Consider the following 25,607-nt stretch of genomic DNA (forward strand, 5'->3'; position numbering starts at 1 on the left):
GAAAAGTTGAGTCATTTTCGGGTATAGTTATTGGGTAGCTAGTCGGCAGAGCGTTAGTGCGGTAAGCCAAAGGTCGCGGGATCGATACCCGGCTCCGGAACAATTTTTCCTTTGAAATTATTCAAGTCTTCTTCACAGAAAGAATACCTGAAAGTCACTTCTCTCCCAATATAACCTTCTCCTCGAAACTTCAACACTCTTATCGCTTATTACTTATTATTACGTATCAATAGCAATACGGTACGGTACTATTCAATGACGAAAGCATTCCAGAGTTAAAACGAATTTACCCACAATGCATCTTTTTCAGAATAATATTAGTAGTAATAATAAAGAAAATAACAACGTAATAATTTGTTAATAATAATAATAATAATTGTAAATTACAACAATTACATTGTTTCCTTTCATGTAAGCATACTATACAATTATTCCTCAAAATGTATGCTCATATGCCTACTGTCCTTTTAAAAGGACACCTGTTTCTAGCTCAACCAGTTACAACTAGAATGTTTCGACACCATACAAATACTTCAGTTATATGCTGCATTAAATGAGATTTGAAAAATACATAAAAATTGCAAAAAAATATTTCAGGCATATCTGGGTTAATAAAATTCATACATAAAAATCGAAATAATTTTGAATTGTATTCTCATACTTATGAAACAAAAGGTATGAATTTTTTAAGATTGTTTGAACCGAAATGTAACACTGCTGCAGTATTTAATCATACTAGTAATTTAGACTCAAGAATAAATAACGAATTTATATTTAAATATCCTAATCTTGTCAATTATAATAGTTCTAGTATTAAATTTAAGAAGTTATGTATAGCTTTTATAAAAATTGAAAAATTGTAATTTAAATTTACATATTCTTATTGCGTAGTAGATATAAGACAAATTGTATTATATACTTCGTAATTTCAATTCAGGAACCTATTCTTTCAAGGGCGAGCTAAAGTTTTTCCGTATGTATTATATTTTATGTTACAATTATTAGCAAAATAAATAAATAACTAGATAGATAGGTAGACAGACAGACAGACAGACAGACAGACAGACAGACAGACAGACAAGTAAATAGGTACGTAGGTAGGTACGTAAGTAAGTAAATAAAAATGTGAATAATGTAGTTCTTGTCTTAGGGTATAGAGGAGTATGAAAATAACGCCTTTCTGGGAAGTGATGTGAGGTCATTTTAATTTATACTTGACGCAGAATAACTACTGGAGAAATTATAAAGAATATATGATGTTAAGAACGAAACTATCGGGCTGTCCCGCGAAATAAACTGCCTTTAACTTATTTATTGACGAACCTCAGTTTAACTGCTCATTTTTCAATGTCTCGTTTCGTCAAAACCATTCCACCGATAACCATGACTCGTCAGTTTGAACGATTCCTTATTTATTGTGTAGGGCATTCGAAATAAGGGCAAGCATATTTTGTAGAGGAAAGGGTAATGGTAACAGAAGTGTTCTGATTGATCAGCTATACTAAGGCCGTGTCTCAAAGCTAAAGTCCAAACTACACACTAGTGACTAGCAACTAGGTGACTTGTAAACTACACACTAGGGAGCTTTGGACATGTATGCTTGAAACATGGCCTTCTTCATAGACTATTTTTCTAAAAACCATGACATCACGGTGCAGCACTGAATTAAGAAGGCAGTGTCCTAATGCAGTTTCATTACGACTTATGTGGAAAAGATGAGGGCTTAATATATTACAATAATGTTTAAAACATTGTACAGAAGGTACTAACAATGTCAGTGTTCAAAGTTAACGTGTTATTCTACACTATATTTACATTATTTCACTTCCAAAGCATTTTAAAATTTCATAACCCCAATTGCTGATGAGGTATCCATGTTTGTTTAGTGAATAAGTCAACAATCTAGCAAGCATTTTCGTTTACTAGCTACTACGGACTTGATTGCTATGCACTATGTAGCTTTGGATCATAACTTCTGACGTCACATCCGGCTATTTAGTCAACAATCTAGTTCACTTCAGCTGAAAATGTAGCTTTGAGACACGGCCTAAGAATCCTCAGCATATCAAGAAAATAAGCGCTTTCTTTTTGTTAATAATAGAATTGTGGAAACGATTATGATAGAAAGTACGATAAAAAATGCAAAAAGAAACGTTTCACGCTCTTCTCAACAATTTGCTTCCTGTTACAGTCTAAATAATATTACTGATTTTTTAGTCTTTTTGACGTAGAACTACTTCTTCTCACTAAGCATGGGAGGGTAACATAGGAAATGACCATCACATAAAAATAATGCAACCTCTTCCTTTGTTATTCTTGTATTCCCTCTTTCTTCATATGTTCCCCTTGTACTCCCCTTGTTCTCCTTGTATTTATCTTCTTATCTTCCCCCTGATCTCCTTGTCCTCATATTCTCATTGTTTTTGTGTTCCCCTTTGTGTCGGGAGAACAGGGGGAATGAATATTACGTATCTTCACATGTAATGTTGTAACTGAAATTATAATTTCTATGGTTACAGGTGGAATGCGTTCAATTGTTTATTATATCCGGAATTTATTGTCCGCTTTTGGATCCATCTCTTTCTGCGATTGTAGTTTATCACTGAAGTTTCAATGGAGACATTAAGACCCGCCTTCCATAGTATAATGTTCAGCGACCCTACTCCTTCAAATCTGTCCTCCCCCTCCCACCCCTTCCTGCTACCGGACCTTCAGAGTTGCATGTTGTCATTTTTCAAAAAAAGGGGGAGAGTCAACGCAAGAAAAGAAGACAGCGCAAAAAGTCAGGCATTGTCCTCTTTAGTTCCCGCCCTCTGGGTCTCTCGCAGGGCGGGGGACGGGGTTGGGAGTACATTAGCGAAGATACTGAAGCATTTGGACATGAAGGGGATGGGGTGGAGGCTTGCGATTTGTACCGGATAATCTACATTAGGGGGGATGGCCTTTTTTTCGGGAGGAGTGTATTTTTCTATTGTGTCGGGTCCATCATGATAGTGTGATATCAAGTATTTAAAGAATGAGGGGCATAAGTATGAAAATATGTAATAGTTTTCGTGCTTTGATAGCATGCCATGCAGCGCAGTTCAGAATGTCACACACGATCTTTTGTTTAGCAGGTTACTTTTTATTTATTTACTTTGTGAAATTTGTTTCATAATGCAAAAAGTAAACGAATACTATAGTAGAATAGTCGCATTAGGCACAGAAATGTGTGAGTATTCTTAGTGAACCTTGAGAAGTGTGAAGAAGAAAGGGCATGGAAGGAGACAATAAAATGCAACTAGTAGGGCAAAGACGAGAGCAAAGGACAGATGAGAAGCAAAAAACAATGGATGGGAAAGGGCGAGTAGGGTAGAAGTTTAGTGGGATAGGAAAGGCGGTGACTAAGGACATGCACGAAAAGGAGGATAGAAAGGAGAAAATGAGTAGAACTAGCAGGGGGGAAGAGGGGAAGAAGGAGAAGATGGAGTAGAGCTAGGAGAATAAGGAAAGGGACAAAAGGGTTGGAGGGGTAAGGAGGAGAAAATTGAGTAAAACTAGAGGAAAAGAAAAAGGAAAAAAGAGTTGAAGAGGGGACAAAGGATAGGAAGAAGGAGAAAATGGAGAAGTAGGATAAGAAAAAGGGCAAAAGGTGAAGAGGGGTAGGAGGATGCGGAGGTGGAAATGGAGTAAAACTAGGAGAAAAGGAAAAAGGATAATAGGACTGAAGAGGGGAAGGGGGATAGGAAGAAGGAGAAAATGGAGAAGTAGGATAAGAAAGAGAGCAAAGAGTGAAGAGGAGAAGGAGGATGCGAAGGTGGAAATGGAGTAAATTTGGAGGAAAAGAAAAAGGATAATAGGGCTGAAGAGCGGAACGGGGATAGGAAGAAAGAGAAAATGTAGAAGTAGGATGTAAGAAAAAGGGCAAAGGATGAAGAGGGGGAGGAAGATGCGACGGTGAAAATGGAGTAAAACTAGGAGAAAAGGAAAAAGGATAATATGGTTGAAGAGGGAAAGAGGGATAGGAAGAAGGAGAAAATGGAAAAGTATGATGATAAGATAAAGGGTAATGGGTGAAGAGGAGAAGGAGGATGCGAAGGAGGAAATGGAGTAAAAGTAGGAGAAAAGAAAAAAGGATAATAGGTTTGAAGAGGGGGAGGGAGGATAGGAAGAAGGAGAAAATGGAGAAGTAGGATGATAAGAAAAAGGGCAAAGGGTGAAGAGGGGGAGGAGGATGCGAAGGAGGAAATGGCGTAAAACTAGGAGAAAAGTTGAAGAATGGAAGGAGGATAGGAAGGAGAAATGGAGAAGTAGGATGATAAGGAAAATGGCAAAGGATGAAGAGGGGAAGAAGAATGCGGACGAAATGGAGTAAAACTAGGAGAAAAGGAAAAAGGATAATAGGGTTGAAGTGGGGAAGGGGAATAGGAACAAGGAGGAGAAAATAGAGTAGAACTATGATTAGAAAAAGGACAATTGGGGTGCAGGGAGAAAGAAGAATGGAAGAAGTATAATGGAGTAGAACTAGTAGGATAAGACGAGGGGTGAAGAGAAGAAGAAAAATGTGAAGAATATAGTGGAGTGAAACTGTTGGCATAAGAAAACGACAAGACATGAAATTAATATAAATTGGAGAAAAGAGATTGAATTGTTCTGGAAGAGATGAAAACATGGGTGTGTAATAGAAGAGAATGAGAATTCAATGGAGGAAAGAAGGGATTGGGTTATTCCGGAAAAGCAGGCGAAAACCTTCATGTGTAATATAAGTAGGAGACTATAAGGGAGAATTAAATGAAGGAAGGGAGGAGATATTGGGGTGTTATAAAATATTAGATGAAAATCTGGATATGTAATAGAACAACATCATGAGGAGAATTAAATGGAAAAAATGCTCGAGTTGTTCTTGAATATCAAGTGAAAACTTGGATATGTAATAGAAGCAGATTATGAGGGATAATTAATTAGAGAAAAGATGAGATTGGGTTGTTCCGGAACAACAGGTGAAAGCCTGGATCTAATAGGAGAAGACCATGAAGTAGAATTAAATGGAGGAAATAAAAGAGATTGGGGTGTTCTGAAATATCAGATGAAAACCTGGATATATAATAGAAGCAGATTATGGGGGAGAATTAATTACAGAAAAGATGAGATTGGGTTGTTCCGGAACAACAGGTGAAAGCCTGGATCTAATAGGAGAAGACCATGAAGTAGAATTAAATGGAGGAAAGAAAAGAGATTGGGGTGTTCTGAAGTATCAGATGAAAACCTGGATGTATAATAGAAGCAGATTATGAGGGAAAATTAATTGGAGAAAAGAAGAGATTAGGTTGTTTTGGAATAACAGTTGAAAGCATGGATGTGTAATAGAAAACAATGAACGAGAATTAAATGCAGAAAAGAAGAGGTTGGGTTACTGAAATAATATTTGTTATAGAAGACCACGTATAAATAATAAATGAAGGAAAAGGGAAAATAATTGGAAGATCAAAAGAAAGAGGAAAGGTTGGAGGAGAAAAAAAAGTTGAGGAGAAAATGAAATACATTAAGTAGGAAGAAGTGAAATAAAAAGTAAAGAAAAATGAATCCAATGAAAGAAATGGAAAGATAGAGGACGAGGAATGAGTAAAAGAAAGAGACGAACACTTAAAAGAAAAAAAGACAAGAGGGAAAAGGATGCTGAAATTGGTTGTGCCGATGTCACAGACAGCAGTTGCCTTTTGTGTCATTAACATGTGCATTCTGATCCTCACCCGTCGCCATGCGGGGTGTGGATGTTCAGTCGGGTGCACCAATTACTGCATCGCGCCCTTGGTGGCACTTAGCCCCGAGCGTCGCATTTCCAAATAACTGACTGACACTGCGGGCCTAATTGCTGGTTTCCAGCATTCTCCACTGTTGGGATAGCGTGCGTCATCAGAATTTGTCATACAATTCAGTTAATGTGGGATTGATGCACATTTAACATGCTGATGGACTCCAAAAGATAGATTTCAGATGTTCAGAGGTTCCTTCCTACAAAAAAAAAAAACAAAAAAAAAACAACGCTCCATCCTAACAGTCTCCCATTTGCTGTGGAGACCTTCGGTCCTTGGGGTCATGACGCTAAAGTTTTGGTATCTCAAATCGGCCAAATTTTGATCTCCATTATTGGTGATCGCCGTTGCACTACTTATTTGCGTCAACGCTTAAGTATTGCTATTCAACGCGGAAATGCAATGAGCGTTTTGGGTACTCTTCCAGAGTCCAGCCCTTTGGACGAACTTTTTCTCCTGTAAAATTTTTTATCTCTATGTAAATGTTTATATTTAATGTTTATATATGTGTAATTGTAACGGTGAAAATATTGTTAATCCAATAATTTATTTATTTATTTTTCATAAGTGTATATTATTTTTGGGAATGTTTTTGTAAGTAATTTTATGAGGTTATTGATATGCTGATAAATTATTTGTAATGATATTTCAATCGACAAATTGAAGAAATTTATAAATATAGTTTAATACAGTCTACTTCCTCATGTTTCTGCCTCATTATTTGAAGTATAGAAAGAATTGTAATACTGGAGAAAAATATTTTGTCATTTTCTTTTCCAGAGTGTTTTCAGCATCACTCATACCAAAAAAGTAGTTTTCGACATACCGTTTTTCTGTCTGCCTAAAGATTTTCTCGGCAGTATATTTTCAACATCACTGATACCAAAAAGAAAGTATGACAGTTTTCGACACACCGTTTGTCTGCCAGCCTGGAGATTTTCTCGGCTGTACGTTTTCAACATCACTGATACCAAAAAAGAAAAATAATTTTCGACATACCGTTTGTCTGTCCGCCTACCTGGAGATTTTCTCGGCACTACGTTTTCAACGTCACTGATATCAAAAAGAAAAGTAGTTTTCGACATATGCTTTGTCTATCTGTCTGCATGGAGATTTTCTTGGCAGTACGTTTTCAACATCACTGATACCAAAAAAGAAACATAATTTTCGACATACCGTTTGTCTGTCTGCCTACCTGGAGATTTTCTCGGCAGTACGTTTTCAACATCACTGATACCAAAAAGAAAAGTAATTTTCGACATACCATTTGTCTGTCTGTCTGCCTTTAGATTTTCTCAGCAGTACGTTTTCAACATCACTTATACCAGAAAGAAAAGTAATTTTCGACATACCGTTTGTCTGTCTGTCTTTAGATTTTCTCGGCAGTACGTTTTCAACATCACTGATACCAAAAAGAAAAGTAATTTTCGACATACCGTTTATCTGTCTGTCTGCCTTTACATTTTCTCGGCAGTACGTTTTAATACGTTTTAAACATCACTAATACCAAAAAGAAAAGTAATTTTCGACATATCATTTGTTTGTCTGCCTTAAGATTTTCTTGGCAGTACGTTTTCAATATCACTTATAACAAAAAGAAAAGTAATTTTCGACATACAGTTTGTCTGCCTGCCTTTGGATTTTCTCGGTATTACGTTTTCAACATCACTGATATCAAAACGAAAAGTAATTTTCGACATAGGTACTGTTTTTTGCCCGCCTGGAGATTTTCTCGGTGGTACGTTTTCAACATCACTGGCACACTGCCCTCCAGTGTAAAGCCATTTATCCTTGTTAGTCATTCCATTTGGAAAAGATGTGCATGAAATATAATAATTTTACGTAGAAAATAATGGGGTTTTATCGAAGAAATTGGTGAAATAATGGTTTGTGCGAGATCGTGCGTATTTGCTTGTTTTCCACACAGAACCAATACGCGGTAAGTGTGAAATACCACATTCAGTATTTCCATCGTAACACACATAACAATTTCCCTCTTCTTACCGCTTAAGCGCGACATTCATTTTACTGCTTTAGGCTTTTAACATATTATTTTTAGAGACGTTTAACATAGTAATAATTATAAATTGGAAACTTACCACTGCAATTTCACCTAAATTGCAATGTTAATTATTGTTTTTAAATATTTGCAAAAATTAAGTAATGTCTACTACTCCACGAAACTTATTGCATTCCTGATACAAGTAACATTAAGGAAGCCGTGAAAAAATCAACGAGATTCCAGATGTCGATGTTATTACTGCAATATGTTATATAAATAATATTGTTAAAATATTAAAATGAAAAATAAATAATTACATAACCTTACCGTTTGTTTTAAGTTCGCATTTATAGACTGGGGGGAAAAAAAGACAGACGTATATCACGGCCTGCTGGAGTATAGTAAATACAGAAAACATTTTACAGCACGAAAGATATTTTGGTTTTCCGAAGTTGGCGTCATTAAACAGAAACTAACATGGAGATTTCATTGCAACTAATTAGAAATTCGTCTTTCAGGTATGTAATAAACGATCTTCGCACAAAATAATGTACGATACACGAGCGGTATGTTTGTTTTCATGTTCTCGGAAATTAAAAAAAGCTCAACTACGTTTCGCTTTTTCAATCTTTTCCTCGACCATGAAAACGTCAACATACCGCTCTTGTAACGTATATTACTAATTTGGGCTCACGTTATTTATTTCTTGATTTTTTGTTGTACAAAATCGTTTGATAAATGACATACTACTTTCAATAGGTGTGTCTCCAAGAAGCCTTTCGTCAGAGAAATATCATTTTACACATTTCAGTCAGAAATATTAATTTAGGCAATTTCTTGAAGATAATTTTTCTGATTGATATTTAAAAATTAACGTAACGTAGGCATTACGCGGAGGTTCACACGAGGAAATATTAAGTGTCGAGGTCCGAGGGATTAGCGATAGAGCTCTTTCTTCTCGTTACAAAGACCGAGTTTTGAATCTCTCAATTGTAAAACGCAATCGTATAAACACAGCGATTCCCGAACTATTACGAGATGGAACTTAGTCTCTGAATAGCGACCAAAGTCCGTGTCGAAGGGTGTACACACATTAAATGGTGACTGCGATAGCGGGCAGCCTAAAACTCCACAGTTAATAATAATAATAATAATAATAATAATAATAATAATAATAATAATAATAATAATAATAATGATAATAATAATAATAATAATAATAATAATAATAATAATAATAATAATAAATTATTGCTGTTTTGTTTTTTAAAGCTTTATGGGCCATATTCATTGTTGAATAATTTCGAGGGAATTTAAGTCACACAGAGTTAGTGTGCACTCAACGTTGGTTGCTTGACGGTTGTAGCCCACTTTGAGGTCTGAGGATATAGAGGGAACAATTGGATCGCTGTCTCGTAGAGTTCCCGGGTAGCTCAGTTGGTAGAGCGTTGGTACGTTAAACCAAAGGTCTCGGGTTCGATACCTGGCCCCGGAACAATTTTTCCCTCGAAATTATTCAAATCAACTTTACAGGGAGTTATACCTGAAAGCTTGATTTGCATATTCATTGTTATTTGTCAACATATACACTTTCATTAATTCAGCTAAATGTTATGGGATCCAACAATTAATCATTGTAATTTTTTTCTATTTATTTTATCGAAAGCTTTCTCGAAATCGATGAATGCCATTTGTGTTGGTAAGTTGCATTCTCTGCGTTTCTCTGTTGAGTTACAGTATAAAAACTTCTTCAGACTCAATACATAATGATCCATACGTAATTCTTCGGAAAGTTACATAACTCTAGTCGTTATCCACTATTTCCTTCTGTTTCAAAGGAAGGATAGTACGGATTTTTGTCGCCTTTGGAAATTCATCGCTTATCTTGTCTGCTTGAACCTGAGAAGCTTGAGTTTGGTTTCAAGAACGGAAGCAGCTAGAGAGATAGTCGAAGACAAATTATGTTTAAAATGATTTTACACAAAATATTTGCCAGACGGGAAGTGAACTCGAGTGGGACATTGTTTCTAGAATTCCCGCAAAGGCTTGCATGGACTGCGGATTCTCTTATTACAAATAACTTAAGAACGCCGTCCTCGCCTGGAAGTGACATTTTACCCCAAACACATCGCATCTTTCTCTCTCTGTCGACCAATCTATCCCCAAAATTTCCAGAGTAACGCGTCCATTGTGTGGCGTCGTTACCGCCTTTATGGTGTAAAATATCTCCCCTCGGCTGACACGTATATTTGATTATGATTGAATATGCGACGAGGCTGATATTGTTTCTGCAACTAAAGTCACTGTGAGGCAAGCTTCGATGATCATTAATAATAATCCTGCAACCAGGACACGATGCGACGCCCTCCTGCTTGCTTGTGTCTCCAAGTCTTTTTCTTGTGGCTCAGCGGCTTCATCTGGAAGTCGCTCTAGTTCATCAAATGAATGGGGTGGGCGGAAGAGTGGCATATGAAACTATTATGTTCTATAATTTTGTTAAAAATGACGCTCATCTGTTTGCCATGGGGTTGTTCTAGGCAAGAGGGGAACGTGTTGTGCGAGAATATTTTTTTCACGAGTGTCTTTTCATTCCTTCGTTCCTTGGCTGTGTATGATATATATTAATTGAACTAAAATAAATGCATTAAAAGAGACAAGTAAGTAAATAGGAAAATAGGAAACGCTATCTCAGACAGACCGTATAGGGTGATCCTGGAGAAATAGTAAATATTTTAGGGGATAGCAGTGTGGACTAATGTGAATAAAAACGTTCATATAAACATGTATCCAACTTTCACTATGTGTGGATCTACAGCTGTTTAAATGTTGCGTATAATCAATCGTATAAATTATATGAAGAAGTACTATTGACTACGTACGAAGGAATAGTAAATATAGCTCCTCTGAAATCGTCAGAGGGCAGCACTGTTCATAATGGGTGTAGAGAAACAGCTGTTTGTAATTAGCCTGTACAGATTCGTTGCGCGCGCAAGTCTGAAACAGATAAGTACTCTCTGAATTTACTTACTTACAAATGGCTTTTAAGGAACCCGAAGGTTCATTGCCGCCCTCACATAAACCCGCCAGCAGTCCCTATCCTGTGCAAGATTAATCCAGTCTCTATCATCATACCCCACCTCCCTCAGATCCATTTTAATATTATCCTCCCATCTACGTCTCGGCCTCCCTAAAGGTCTTTTTCCCTCCGGTCTCCCAACTAACACTCTATATGCATTTCTGGATTCGCCCATACGTGCTACATGCCCTGCCCATCTCAAATGTCTGGATTTAATGTTCCTAATTATGTCAGGTGAAGAATACAATGCGTGCAGTTCTGTGTTGTGTAACTTTCTCCATTCTCCTGTAACTTCATCCCGCTTAGCCCCAAATATTTTCCTTAGCACCTTATTCTCAAACACCCTGAACCTATGTTCCTCTCTGAATAACATGTTGAAATATATTGATACCATGTAAATAAATAATAAAGTGTAATCATAAAGCCATGAGCTTGCCAGAGATATAAAAAGATATTGGAGGCCGTCCTCAGACATCTATTTGAATCTTGACGTTTTGCTAATGGTCAAAGAGGAACCACAATCTTCTCACCGTGAAATAGAATCTACATTTTTGATATTTTGAAAGCAACTGGCCGGAGCATATTGCGAAGTACTAAATATCATCATTGTAAAATCCAACACTTGCAGGAGGTAATGGAAGACGACGTTGATAGATGGTAGCAGTTCATGTTCTCTGACTTTCGCTTCTCTTTACTCACAGCCAAAGATTCCAACTGTTACGGATTTTCACCGTCCCTCATTATTACGGAATTATGGTCGGAGGGGAAATTACAATATTATTTAACGACGCTGTATCAACTACTAGGTTATTTAGCGTCGATGAGCTTGGTGATAGCGAGATGGTATTTGGCAAGATGAGACCGAAGATTCGCCATAGATTACTTGGTATTCACCTTACGGTTTGGGGAAAACCTCGGAAAAAAACCAACCAGGTACCGGCAGGCAAGCGCCTTAACCGACTGCCACGCCGGTGGCTTACAGCATATTACTTACTTACAAAAGACTTTTAGAGAATCCGGCCCTCACATAAGCCCGCCATCGATACTTATCCTGAGCAAGATTAGAATAGGATGGAACGGAATTTAGGAAGGGGGGCACTATGATCCAGCACTGAGACCTTTCACGATCTATTGCTCTAACCTTCAAGCTAGGCGCATTCATAAACCCACACTGGCTAACTACACTAAAGTTCGCTGCGTATCCAGGTTTCGATCAGGCATCCCCACTCGTCCTTAGGCCAGCGCTCTCCGTGCGTCGTAATGACGAAATGGACAAATATTGACGGATGCCTAATATGGGCAAACGGGAGAATCCCGAGAAAAACCCCAACTGTAAAGGAAATGTAAAAAGAATTATTCATATATAAACCTGAAAATCGTAAAACTTTGTTAAATTATAACTACCTACTAAAAATACAAAATACATTAAAATCAAAGCTAATCTAACTTCATAAGAATTTGTTTGAGCAACGACCTTGTGCAATTTTTTGCACATACTAATGATGTAATTAAACTGAGTGACCATTTTTGTAGATACGAGGTATCACTTGTTAGCCATCGATATGCTCTTTCAGATGATATTAATAAAAAACTATGGGGTGTCATATAAAAGTGTTTTTATAACGTCATAACTCACACAAAAATAATAGTCGCTACAATATTGTTTTTCCTTAAAAGTTTTTTTTTTTTTTATTGGAAGATTTTACTCTCTGAGCTTTATATTCAAAATCACACGATTAAATTTTATTTGCGGCTATGCATTGCTTTTGAAAAAAAAAACCCTCTAAATGAAGCATAAAAGAAGAGAAAGAAAAGCAAAGAAATTGAAACACCGAAATATTATACAATATGTTAGAATACACAAATTGTGTACTTTATACATTTATTTATACACCAGTCACACTGTTCTTAGTAATTTATCTTATGACTAGAATTTAGCTGAACGTGATTGTAGACACGTCTTCAGCCATACGCTCACGTTCACCCAGGCGTGGAGTTCCAAGTGTGTGTAACGAGCGATATGTACATTACTTCCCTTCTTTCATTTGTGTTGTCCGAACTTGAGTCCTGTTATTACACGACCGCCTCCCCCTCGACATTTTTACTCACGGTTATATTTTTCTCCCCCACTCACCTTTGATTATTCGGGAAATTCTCAAGGGATGTCGTTGTAGTAATTGAAAGTTTTTCAGGAGTGTTAAGCGTAGGACAGGCAGAGTCGTTGACACAGTTCTGTCTCCAGCACTGTGCTTATAATGTTTGCATTAGAACACTTTTTTAAACCAAAGGCGTATATAAACTCTCCGTCAACTGCTGCAGTCAAAAGGGACTTAAGTTATGTTCATTCTTGAGAAAAATTATTCCCGAAAAATAGCGAATTACAGACGTTACGACAGAAAAGTGTTAGAAATGAATGCCCTAGAGTTATTAAATGATAATTCGGGAACATACTACAACAGAAGTAACAATTCTATTACACAATATTACTTCAAAAATGAGTGCGGGTTAGCTGAAATATCAGAACATTACCTATTTTAAGCGAGGAATTTCTCTTCGATTCATGGGGAAATAGAGTTGCACGAATTTTCTCGACGTATTTAGTTTTTTTTTTTTTAAGTTTCAAAATTCCATTATTTCTGGAGTTAATGTTATAGTATTAACCCTCTGAGGACCGAGTATAGAAAATTACGTTGCAGACCATGTGGTATGTTTTGGCACCCCTTTCATTATTTACACAATTTGATTGTTTTCTTTATCTAAACATATTTTATTTATTATAGATTTATTAATTTGTCCTACAGAATAATATCTGTAATGTTGACAATTAATATTTGAGGAGAAAAATTCGCTCCGGCGCCGGGGATCGAACACGGGTCCTTGGTTGTACGTACTAAGCGCTCTGACCACTGAGCTACGCCGAATTCAATCCACAGTACCGGACCGAACCCTCCTCCTTCAATGTTTCCCTTTGTGGCCTGACTCCAAGTTAGGCATATATGTTGACGTATATAAGTTAGGCATATATGTTGACGTATATGTCCAATGTCAACTGCCGTTATACTAGGAGCGCACTCAGCTGAGTGACTTGTTTGGCCGGGATTCCGCAGTTACGTGCACAGTAATCTGTACAAATATATGCTCTGCAGCTATGAGAATATTATAGATTTATTAATGTTTCCCTTTGTGGCCTGACTCCAAGTTAGGCATATATGTTGACGTATATGTCCAATGTCAACTGCCATTATACTAGGAACGCACTCAGCTGAGTGACTTGTTTGGCCGGGATTCCGCAGTTATGTGCACAGTAATCTGTACAAATATATGCACTGCAGCTATGAGAATATTATAGATTTATTAATGTTTCCCTTTGTGGCCTGACTCCAAGTTAGGCATATATGTTGAGGTATATAAGTTAGGCATATATGTTGACGTATATGTGCAATGTCAACTGCCATTATACTAGGAGCGCACTCAGCTGAGTGACTTGTTTGGCCGGGATCCCGCAGTTACGTGCACAGTAATCTGTACAAATTTAATATATGCACTGCAGCTATGAGAATATTATAGATTTATTAATTTATCCTACAGAATAATATCTGTAGTATTGACAATTAATATTTGAGGTCCCGTACTGTGGATTGAATTCGGCGTAACTCATGGTCAGAACGCTTGGTACGTAGAACCAAGGACCCCGGGTTCGATCCCCGGCACCGGAGCGAATTTTTCTCCTCAAATATTAATATTTTATTTTATTTAAAAGTGTTTAAGATACATAAGTAAATACTTTAAACCGTATTCAGTCTATTTTGGGTGTCCTCTGAAAGCATCTTAGAGGTCAATAAAACAAAAATCACTTATGCGACTGTTATATTTTAAGTTTGTAGTATAACTGAAATAAATATTTATATACTGGTTTTTTATTGGGTTATTTTACGACGCTGTATCAACATCTAGGTTATTTAGCGTCTGAATGACATGAAGGTGATAATGCCGGTGAAATGAGTCCGGGGTCCAGCACCGAAAGTTACTCAGCATTTGCTCGTATTGGGTTGAGGGAAAACCCCGGAAAAAACCTCAACCAGGTAACTTGCCCCGACCGGGATTCGAACCCGGGCCACCTGGTTTCGCGGCCAGACGTGCTGACCGTTACTCCACAGGTGAGGACTATATACTGTTTTTGTAACATTTTAAGAAAGCAACTTTTGTGTGCTAAAAATAGAATTCAAGCTTTTGTAATCATATAAACCGAAATGGAAATTCTTATTTTCCTTTTAGTGTCTCACAAAAATATTGCAGATATTTCTAAAAGCAGTTATTTTATCAGTGGCTTTCCTCTCTTCAAGCGTGTTGATGTCATCAAATCTCAGGATATTAAGCAACACTTTGTGCATAGCATTTTGTCCTCTCTGATTTGTGTATAGAAATAGCGTGTCCACCATTTCATCATCAAAAAATTGTTTCAAAATATTTGCAATGTTGTTAGTATCACGTGATCAGCAGGACCACGTATAACACAACTTCTGCGCGTAGGTGGGTAGGGAGACTTCTTCCATTTTTCTCCATTTCTCCATTTTTGCTGCAAACATACATGATTCATCACCACTGGTGTCCCTTGAATCTTGATTCATTACATCATTTTCTCTTGTATCATTTTGAAGCTCTTTATAGTTTATTGTATCAACAAATTCTTCCACCATTTCTCTGACATCTTCTATTCTAGAATCAAAAACTTTCATTCAGCATTACTTTTAACTCTTCTTCAGTGAGTGAACTTTCTGAACTTTTAAACCTACCACTTTTATGTTTTGACATTTTTACAAAATCAGTTTGACTCACACTTTACATATTACTGTTTACGAGCTACAGATACAATTGACTAGATTCAAAATTCCGCCGTTACTACCCTTTTCAATACTCATGATTTTAATAGTGTCTACCCAAAATAGTGCGACATGATGTATAATCTTTTCGCTGTAAGAAAAATCCTAATGTAAACAATAACACGTGACTAAAGTCAGGCTTCATTGGCCGCTATTTGGCGCCATAGATTCTCAGTACGTGTTCCCGCCTACTGTTGTATATTCTGTTTCATGTTAAACATTTCCCGTTACTGATGATGTAGGCCTAACCTCACTACTATACATTCGTTTGCTTAGGAATCATATACTTTATAATTACTGTAATTAAATTATTTTAATCTTAGGTGTAAGGTCAATCGCTGCCGGACAAAGATCGTCGGCAGGATTTATGACGAGACTGTTCACAACAGCGTCAGTTATCCCTTCCAGCTGGAACATGCGATCTGATTGACTTGTTCTGAATGGGTAGATAACATTGGATTCAACTCACTTAACTTTTATATACATTTCAGACTATTTGTTTTCCTCTGCTTTTGAGAGGGTTTTCACTCTCATGTTTAATAACCACACACACCGAGGATGCAGAAGCCATACTTCAGTACCACGTGCTTACGTGAACAACTACGAGCTCAAGTGACGCCAGCTTGTTACAAGAATAGACTACCTCGGTATTACTGTTGATATTCATCCGCGTTCATAGTACATAACAAAATATAAAAGTAGCTTTTCTTTTACATAGCGTTTTACATGTGAGTAAAGTTACATGTTTCATCGTATTTAACAATTAGAATTCAATTTTTTATTTTCAAATAATACAAGATTATGGTTTCCAAATACGAACTATATTTTCCTGCGTCATGTGAGTGTTTTGACTGAGAGCCAATCAGGGGTATGACGAAAATGTGCTTATGTTTACATTAGGATTTTTCTTACAGCGAAAACAGTATAGTATTGTGATGGCACACAGATGACAATAGTTTGAGGAGGCGTAGTACGCTTTCTGGGGGACTTTAGTAGGACTTTATCGGACCTTGGACTACATGTTATAATCGGTAGATGGGATGGAACTTACAATGAGGACCCAGGTTGAAATCCCGGTGTTAGCGTCATATTTGTGATCGACAAAGCGAATGTTCCTGAGGGTTATTTCTTGAGGTTCTTCCGTTTCTTTCCATGATTCCATTCCATCCCCGTAGTCAAATGGGTGTAACACGTTCAAGCAGATTGTTGTACTCATATTGAAACACTGCATCTTGTGGTTCACTACAAATAACTCCATTTAAGATATTTGGAGTGAATAATGAGTATTTGGAGTAAATCATAATTGCAGACTTGAATATGATAATGTTACCGAATATAAACGTGTTTTGCCCCATTTGACGAAGGGACTAAACGCGCTCGGCTGTCCCGTAAATTGGGTAGCATATCAGGTCGGACACTCAGCTTGCACATGAATTCAGTACTGATGCTGTCATACATACATATCCTGAACGTGTTGGAATCTACTCTTCGAACCTTACATCTTGACAAGAGTATGATTTAAAATTGCGTTTTCTGTTTACGTCTCTATTGGGAAGAATTTTACACACACACACACACACACACGCACGCACACACAAAATAAATAAAATAAAATAGAATAAAATAAAATAAAAGAGAATAGAATAAAATATAATAAAATGAAATAGAATGAAATAGAATAAAATGAAATAAAATAAAATGAAATAAAATGAAATGAAGTAAAATGAAATAAAATAGCGGTAATGTGCAAGAAAGGGTTGTGGTGTTGAATTCTTAATATAAAAAATTGATTAGTAAAAATTAAATTTTTAAGACAAGTGCTATTAATGTTTAACGAGGTTAGAGATCTATGAATTCTTGAAATTGGCGAAGATTAAAAGTTTCTAATATTGTATTTGTCGTGATATTGGAAATAGCGTGACAAAACGCTTGATAGCATGACCTCTTCTAATTGTTTACTTATTTGTATACAAAATTGTCTCCCAGTCATAGGATCTGGGTATGCATCTTTGGTCTTATTTTGAACATTGAATTTGTACTGTGCTGACAACATGACTTACGAGTTCCATTATTTGTGTTGTTTCGCAACAATCAGTGAGCACAGAAAGGGCCAAAGAATCCCTGCACTGAAGGCAGTTCGTGGTGGTCGTGTTGTTGTGGTGGTGGTTGTGGTGGGATGATGATAATAATAATGATGGTGTCTGCCAAGGATTGGCGAAATATTGAACGACTGGTTGAACTCTGGGATGGTCAAGAGCATCTTAATTCCAGAGGAATAAGACAATTTTTCATCAAACTATAAATGCTGTTGAAAGTGAATGAAGTAATGTGTAACGAATCAAGGATACATAACAAGAAATGAGATTTAATCTTCGGTTAGTATGGATATTCTGCAGAGTGATTTATTTTCTGACAATGAAATACGTTGCCATGGCGATGTGAGGACGGGCATCGTGTACCAGGGAAGCCGCTCTGGTCGAGATATTGTACCTGTACCACTTATGTCTGCACGTCCTGACGTAGTCTCCTGTTAGAAGGTGTTATTTTTTATTCCTCACCCCCGCTTTTCAACTTCCCTATCGTGGAATTTTTGTGTAGTGTTTCGTAGGTGGGCTCATGTAAGGTTTATTTGCATTAATTTATACGAACTGATATAGTCATTACCGTGTAAAAATGGAGACTTCGCCTTCTAAAACGATAAATTATTGGGGGGATTTCTGCCTTTTTTTTTATAGAGACGGTATTTACTTTTGGTTACAGTTAGCTTCAGACTGTTTACCGATGGGCTTGCGTGCTTGTGCGGTGCTATGTCCAGTATTTAGGTGTTAAGGTATATGTACACCCACAAAACGCAAAAAAATGATGAAAAATTAGAATTTTCAAAATATAACTATTTTAATAGAGAATTTTCTCCCCTTTAATTTGATATAAAAATTTTCGATTTATGCCTTATGGTTTTTCAGATAAGTCCCATTTTCCAAAATGCTGCGTCATCAGTCACGGTCACTTACTTTTGGAGTGCATTACTTTTGGAGTGATCTTCGTAGCAGTCAATCCACTCGTCCAGCATTGCTTGTAAAATAAACTTCTTTCTAGTCCCGAAGTAGATGCATAGATATCTGGGCATGATCATTAGATTGAAAAAACTTTTTTACATAATGAAGTATGATGAAAGAATAATGGAACGGAGAAAAATTCTCTCCGGCGCCGGGATTTGAACCCGGGTTTTCAGCTCTACGTGCTGATGCTTTATCCACTAAGCCACACCGGTTACCCATCCCGGCGCCGGACAGAATCGTCTCAGTTTAAAGTTCCAACTCTTAGGTTCCCTCTACTGGCCACCCTCTGCACTACGTCATAGATGTCTATGAACGTAGGACTGTGTCCACACATGTGCTGAGGTGCACTCGATATGAGTGACTAGTTGGCCGGGCGCCGTCTTAAATCACGAAGTGATTTACGCATATCATATATATTATTTTAATGTACCGAAGTACATATGATATTTCCATGCAGATATTCTGCGTCATCATATGATGAAAGAGTAGTGGAACGGAGAAAAATTCTCTCCGGCGCCGGGATTTGAACCCGGGTTTTCAGCTCTACGTGCTGATGCTTGATCCACTAAGTCACACCGGATACAACTCCGACGCCGGTTAGAATCGTCTCAGATTAAGCTCCAACTCTTGTGTTCCCTCTAGTGGCCGCCCTCTGCATGGAAATATCATATGTACTTCGGTACATTAAAATAACATATATGATATGCGTAAATCACTTCGTGATTTAAGACGGCGCTTATTCCGTCGGATCCCGGCCAACTAGTCACTCATATCGAGTGCACCTCAGCACATGTGTGGACTTCGGTCCTGCGTTCATAGACATCTATGACGACGTAGTGCAGAGGGCGGCCACTAGAGGGAACCCAAGAGTTGGAGCTTAATCTGAGACGATTCTAACCGGCGTCGGAGTTGTATCCGGTGTGGCTTAGTGGATAAAGCATCAGCACGTAGAGCTGAAAACCCGAGTTCAAATCCCGGCGCCGGAGAGAATTTTTCTCCGTTCCATTACTCTTTCATCATATGATGACGCAGAATATGTGCATGGAAATATATGTACTTCGGTACATTAAAATAATATATATAATGAAGTAATTTATAATATTTTACTGTTAGTCATAAAACTGTAAATTTGTGTGTCAATGATGTTGTACGTCATTCTAATAAGAGTCCAAAAGTATAAATTAAAATTCTGAGGAGAATGGGCATAAACCCTGGGACAAAACCATCGCAGGATTTGTTGCATCAATGGAAATAGGAATAAAAATGCAAAAAAAAAAAAAAACATTCAACACCTGAAGTTAAAACAAGGAGGAGATATTTGAGTGGCAGAAAGAAGCTGAAACTGGACCGACATGAAGCTGCTTAAGGGGTGACATATGATGATGGAGTCTTCTAGGCTCTGAAAGTTTGTGGCTCATTTCCTGTAAATAGTAATTTTAGAATATTTAATTCTTTCAAACATGATATCTCAGCCAAATATGATGATACGAAGAAGATATTGGTGTCATTTTGAAGCTTGAAATGTCCCCCAGTGCCTGGCAATGAGTAAAATAACATTAAAATAATTAATAATTATCTATGGATTTTTTACATGATTTATACAACATAAAATATTATTGTAAGTTACATATATGGTAATATTTAATTAATGTAAATGAAAATAAAAAATAGCTCTATGTGGCTCTATCTTAAGAACTGCATGAGCTATCATGTTTCAAGTTGCATGTCAAAACTATAAACAAATAATTTTTATAGACAATTTAGACATAATTTCAAGGGATCTGTTCACTTCATTCTCTTTCTGGTACCATTCTCAATTGTATAAAAATTTTACAGAGCAAAATTATACAAAAGAAAATTTTTTGTATGTAAAGCTGTACATAGGGGCCTATACCTTAAGATGTCTTGCGATTGTTTACTATTGACAGAGTTTGTCTTAAGATTCTCGTAGTAGGATAAGTTATAGAGTAATGGTGTAAAGTGGCATTGTTCTGGGGAAATTATTAGTTACGTAATTTTCCGACCGCTTTGGCGCAGTGGTCATCACTGCCTCCTTGTATTCCGGAGGTATGGGTTCTACCGAAGGCCGGCTATCCTGATGGGCTTTTTCGTGGTTTCGCCAAGTTCTTTCAGACGAATGATGAGATACTACAAAATTACAAAATGGTACGATTCTCCTCATTCGCAATGTTGAATAATCATTCACCATCACTTCTCATATACAACCCGATAGACCTGCCACCTATCCGTGAAGTAACTACCCGGCAAACGTGCTCTCTATGGGCATAACGGAAAACATTGTGGAGAAATCCGAGTAAAGAAATTTCCAGTGTAAAATTTCTTTAGAGAAAGAATAAAAGGCTAATTTGTCCGAATTGCTTTGCAAAATTACACAAATGGAAAAACAAATGGATTCGCTTAATAGTACATTATGCAACGAGCCTATAATGGGAGTAACTAAGACGCGAATATGTTTGTTTATGAAACGAGCGCAAACGAGTTTCATAATTTTCATACGAGCTTCTTAATTACCATTATAGGCAAGTTTCATATGACTTTTTATGCTTGACCATATTTCTAACTTGAAATTATTCATAAGTTTTCATGTTATGGTTATGTAAGTGACGAACGGAACTGACCTGAATTGTGAGATGTGCGCAGACGCGAAAGTATTGATTTTTTGCGAGGCACGAATATCGTTGACCTTGATATAACGTAGAGAACATTAGTCTTGATATAACCTGGAAATTGATTTAGAATTGAAAAACGAGATGACAAATTGGATTTATTTGAATATTATTTACAATTAACGCTAATTATTATAGTAACAGAACATAACCTTCTGCGACAGTATTGGATTTCCAGCCTCCGTGACTTTTCGCTAATTGTCTTTCGATTGCATATCCGAGAATAATCGATACTGGCGGGTTTATAACGGTACAAAGGTGATTTCTCATTGGCTGAACAACTGAATTATAATGAATAGGTGTACTTTAATGAGGTGCATTAAAGGGCTGCTACCAGGTGTATAATTACTACATTTCGGTATGGTCGAGCATAAAAAATAATACCTGCTACACCTCCAGTTTAAATGTTCTTCATATAAACTAACCATTTTCAACCTGTGTGCTGCAAACGATCCGCTGATGTGCCGCGAGAAAATGAAAATTGTAAATGTTGTGAATGTAAAATTGAAGAAATAAACGTTAAAAGAGTAGCAAAAAAAAAGTGAACCCACAAGAATCAACTTTCAGCCAAAATGGCACAAGTTAACATTCAGTATAATAGCGTAGATGTGCGATCGGCAGTGAAGAGAATGAAAATGCTACATCAGCCTACAACTGGCAGAACTCCGTTGTAGGACGTTACTAAACCTTACCGCTGTGCTGGAGGGGGAATCTGGAGTTTCCCTCCATTAATCTGAAGCATTGTTGCTACAGATTGACAAGTCGTCTGACACATCACTGCTATCAGTACGCGCTACTATTGGCTGACAATTAGGGAAGAGGAGGTGAATAGTATATTGTGTCATTCTTTAAGATTGACGTATGCGCAGACCAACGGAGTTTTGCAAGCTTTTTCGCTATAGAATATCATACCAACCTTGAATTGAATTTAGATTTAAAGGAGGGGCATTGCGACCCATCTCTGCGAATTATATCTATTCCGTTGACCCTCAGTACAGTGCATCAGTTATTCATAGATTTCAAAAAGGCATATGACACGGTTAAGAGGGAAGTATTATATGATATTCTTATTGAATTTGGTATTCCCAAGAAACTAGTTCGATTAATTAAAATGTGTCTCAGTGAAACATACAGTAGAGTCAGTATAGGTCAGTTTCTATGTGATGCTTTTCCAATTCACTGCGGGCTAAAGCAGGGAGATGCACAATCACCTTTACTTTTTAACTTCGCTCTAGAATATGACATTAGGAAAGTTCAGGATAACAGGCAGGGTTTGGAATTGAACGGGTTACATCAGCTTCTTGTCTATGCGGATGACGTGAATATGTTAGGAGAAAATACACAAACGATTAGGGAAAACACGGAAATTTCACTTGAAGCAAGTAAAGCGATAGGTTTGGAAGTAAATCCCGAAAAGACAAAGTATATGATTATATCTCGTGACCAGAATATTGTACGAAATGGAAATATAAAAATTGGAGATTTATCCTTCGAAGAGGTGGAAAAATTCAAATATCTTGGAGCAACAGTAACAGATATAAATGACACTCGGGAGGAAATTAAACGCAGAATAAATATGGGAAATGCGTGTTATTATTCGGTTGAGAAGCTCTTATCATCCAGTCTGCTGTCCAAAAATCTGAAAGTTAGAATTTATAAAACAGTTATATTACCGGTTCTTCTGTATGGTTATGAAACTTGGACTCTCACTCTGAGAGAGGAACATAGGTTAAGGGTGTTTGAGAATAAGGTTCTTAGGAAAATATTTGGGGCTAAGCGGGATGAAGTTACAGGAGAATGGAGAAAGTTACACAACACAGAACTACACGCATTGTATTCTTCACCTGACATAATTAGGAACATTAAATCCAGACGTTTAAGATGGGCAGGGCATGTAGCACGTATGGGCGAATCCAGACATGCATATAGAGTGTTAGTTGGGAGACCGGAGGGAAAAAGACCTTTAGGGAGGCCGAGACGTAGATGGGATGATAGTATTAAAATGGATTTGAGGAAGGTGGGATATGATGATAGAGACTGGATTAACCTTGCACAGGATAGGGACCGCTGGCGGGCTTATGTGAGGGCGGCAATGAACCTTCGGGTTCCTTAAAAGCCATTTGTAAGTAAGTAAGTATTCCGTTGACCCTCAAGCTAGGCGTATTCCCCAATCCGCAACGGCTGATTACACTAAGGTTCGCTGCGTACCCAGGTTTCAGCAGGGAATTCTACTTGTGCCATTACCAGCCACCTCTTGCCGCCATTCGGGGAATGCTAAGGAATGATGACGAAATGGACGGACTAATGTAGATGTCTAATTTGGGGGGAAACGGGAGAACTCCGAGAAAAACGCCAACTGCGACCTCTTCCGCCACAAGTGTCACTATGGGTCAACTTTAAAGAAATATAATATTTTACTTGTTTTTATGAAAAAAATCCCTCCTAGTTAGTAATCATTGATTTAGATCAGGGGTCGTCAGCGCAGATTACCCTGGGGCTAACCTCTCTTTCCCGCTGAAAACGTATTGCACCATGGTGCACTCGTAGCTGCTAGCGAGTATGCTCTCTATCTCTTGCTGCTGCACGACGGTGCACGCGGGACAGCACCGCTTACCCGTTGCACATTTCAGCGAGTGATGACGACCACCGATTTAGATCGTGTAAGTGTGCCGCGAGATTTTAAAGTATAACTTTAGTGTGCCATATATTGAGAAAGATTGAGAAACATTGATATAAACTCTCAGCACGAATTAATTTTCAAAACTAATGTAATGTGTTATATAATACAGTCTTTTTCAATTACTTTTCTTCAAGGACCACACAGGAATTTAAAGGTGCTATGCATAGACATTTCGCTAGACCACGCTACGAGCGAGCTAAACTAGCCCCGGCTATCGACTGATTACTTGTACAGGATTCATATCATATCATATCGCTAACACTGGTTTATGAATACGAAAAACGTTAGTTCGCTGATCATCCACCGGAAGCTCGCGCCAAGAAAGTCTATGAATATGGCACTTAGAGTTTAGACGCGGGGTAGAGAACAGAAATTATACTTTATACTCAAATGCTTGGAAAAACATTGTTTATATTTTAGCTTAATTACAGTATTGGAAATGATTTTCGTGACGCCTAACGCGAATTTATATTAACAATAACTGTTTATTTTGTAGTACTTTCGTTAGCAAACATTTTTACATCGCTTTTATATTTAATTACTATGTTAATGGGACGAGATGGGAAGATAATATTAAAACAGATTTGAGGGAGCTGGGATATGATGTTAGAGACTGGATTAAACTTGCACAGGATAGGGACCGATGGCGGGCTTATGTAAGAGCGATAGTGAACCTACGGGTTCCTTAAAAGCCATAAGTAAGTAAGTAAGTATGTTAATGGGAGAAATGAATATGATGTTCATAGCAGATTTCATCTAACAAGTAAACATTCTCATGGGTGCAGATAAAAAAGTTAATTTTTTTCTTCCGCCATGTTAATGATGTCAACACAAGTGCTTATAAAAATTTTGACCATTCGAGCTCGATTACAAGGGTCGTACCGAAAGTAAGTTTCTCTGGAGCCGTTTACAGAAAGTAAAACACAATTTCATGGATATATATTTTATTGGAACAGATAAAGCAATTGTTGAGCTATTTATCAACATATTCCCCGCCGGAATTGAGATATTTGTCATAGCCTGGGACCAACAGGGAGGTACAGACTGCTGTCACACGCTGGTTCCGATCCCAGGCAGCAGACTTCTACGACACAGGAATACAAAAATTGATCTCATCGTATGAAAAATGTCTCAATTCCGGTGGAGAATATATTGAAAAATAGCTCAACAATTGCTGTATCTCTTCCAATAAATCTTTCCAAAAATTGTGTTTTCTTTCTGTACACGGCCCCAGGCAAACTTACTTTCTGAGCGGCCGTCGTAATTGCACTCGAGTGGCCAAAATTTATATAAGCACATGTTTTGACATTATTAACATGGTGGAAAAAAAAATAACTTTTTTTATCTGCCTCTATGAGAACGTTTGCTTGTAAGACGGGGTAGTGAATGATCTTAAAGCATTCTTGAAAGTGGCCGACAGTCTTTCTGTAA

General features: G+C 37.4%; 1 protein-coding gene across 1 annotated transcript in view; it reads left to right on the top strand.

Annotated features, from left to right (window-relative positions):
- Positions 1 to 25,607, top strand: part of LOC138714791 (ubiquitin carboxyl-terminal hydrolase 48-like) — a 675,878-nt gene that overhangs the window by 200,143 nt on the left and 450,128 nt on the right. The window lies entirely within an intron of this gene.

This window comes from Periplaneta americana, chromosome 15 (assembly GCF_040183065.1).
Source record: "Periplaneta americana isolate PAMFEO1 chromosome 15, P.americana_PAMFEO1_priV1, whole genome shotgun sequence".
Taxonomy (NCBI): Eukaryota; Metazoa; Arthropoda; class Insecta; order Blattodea; family Blattidae; genus Periplaneta; species Periplaneta americana.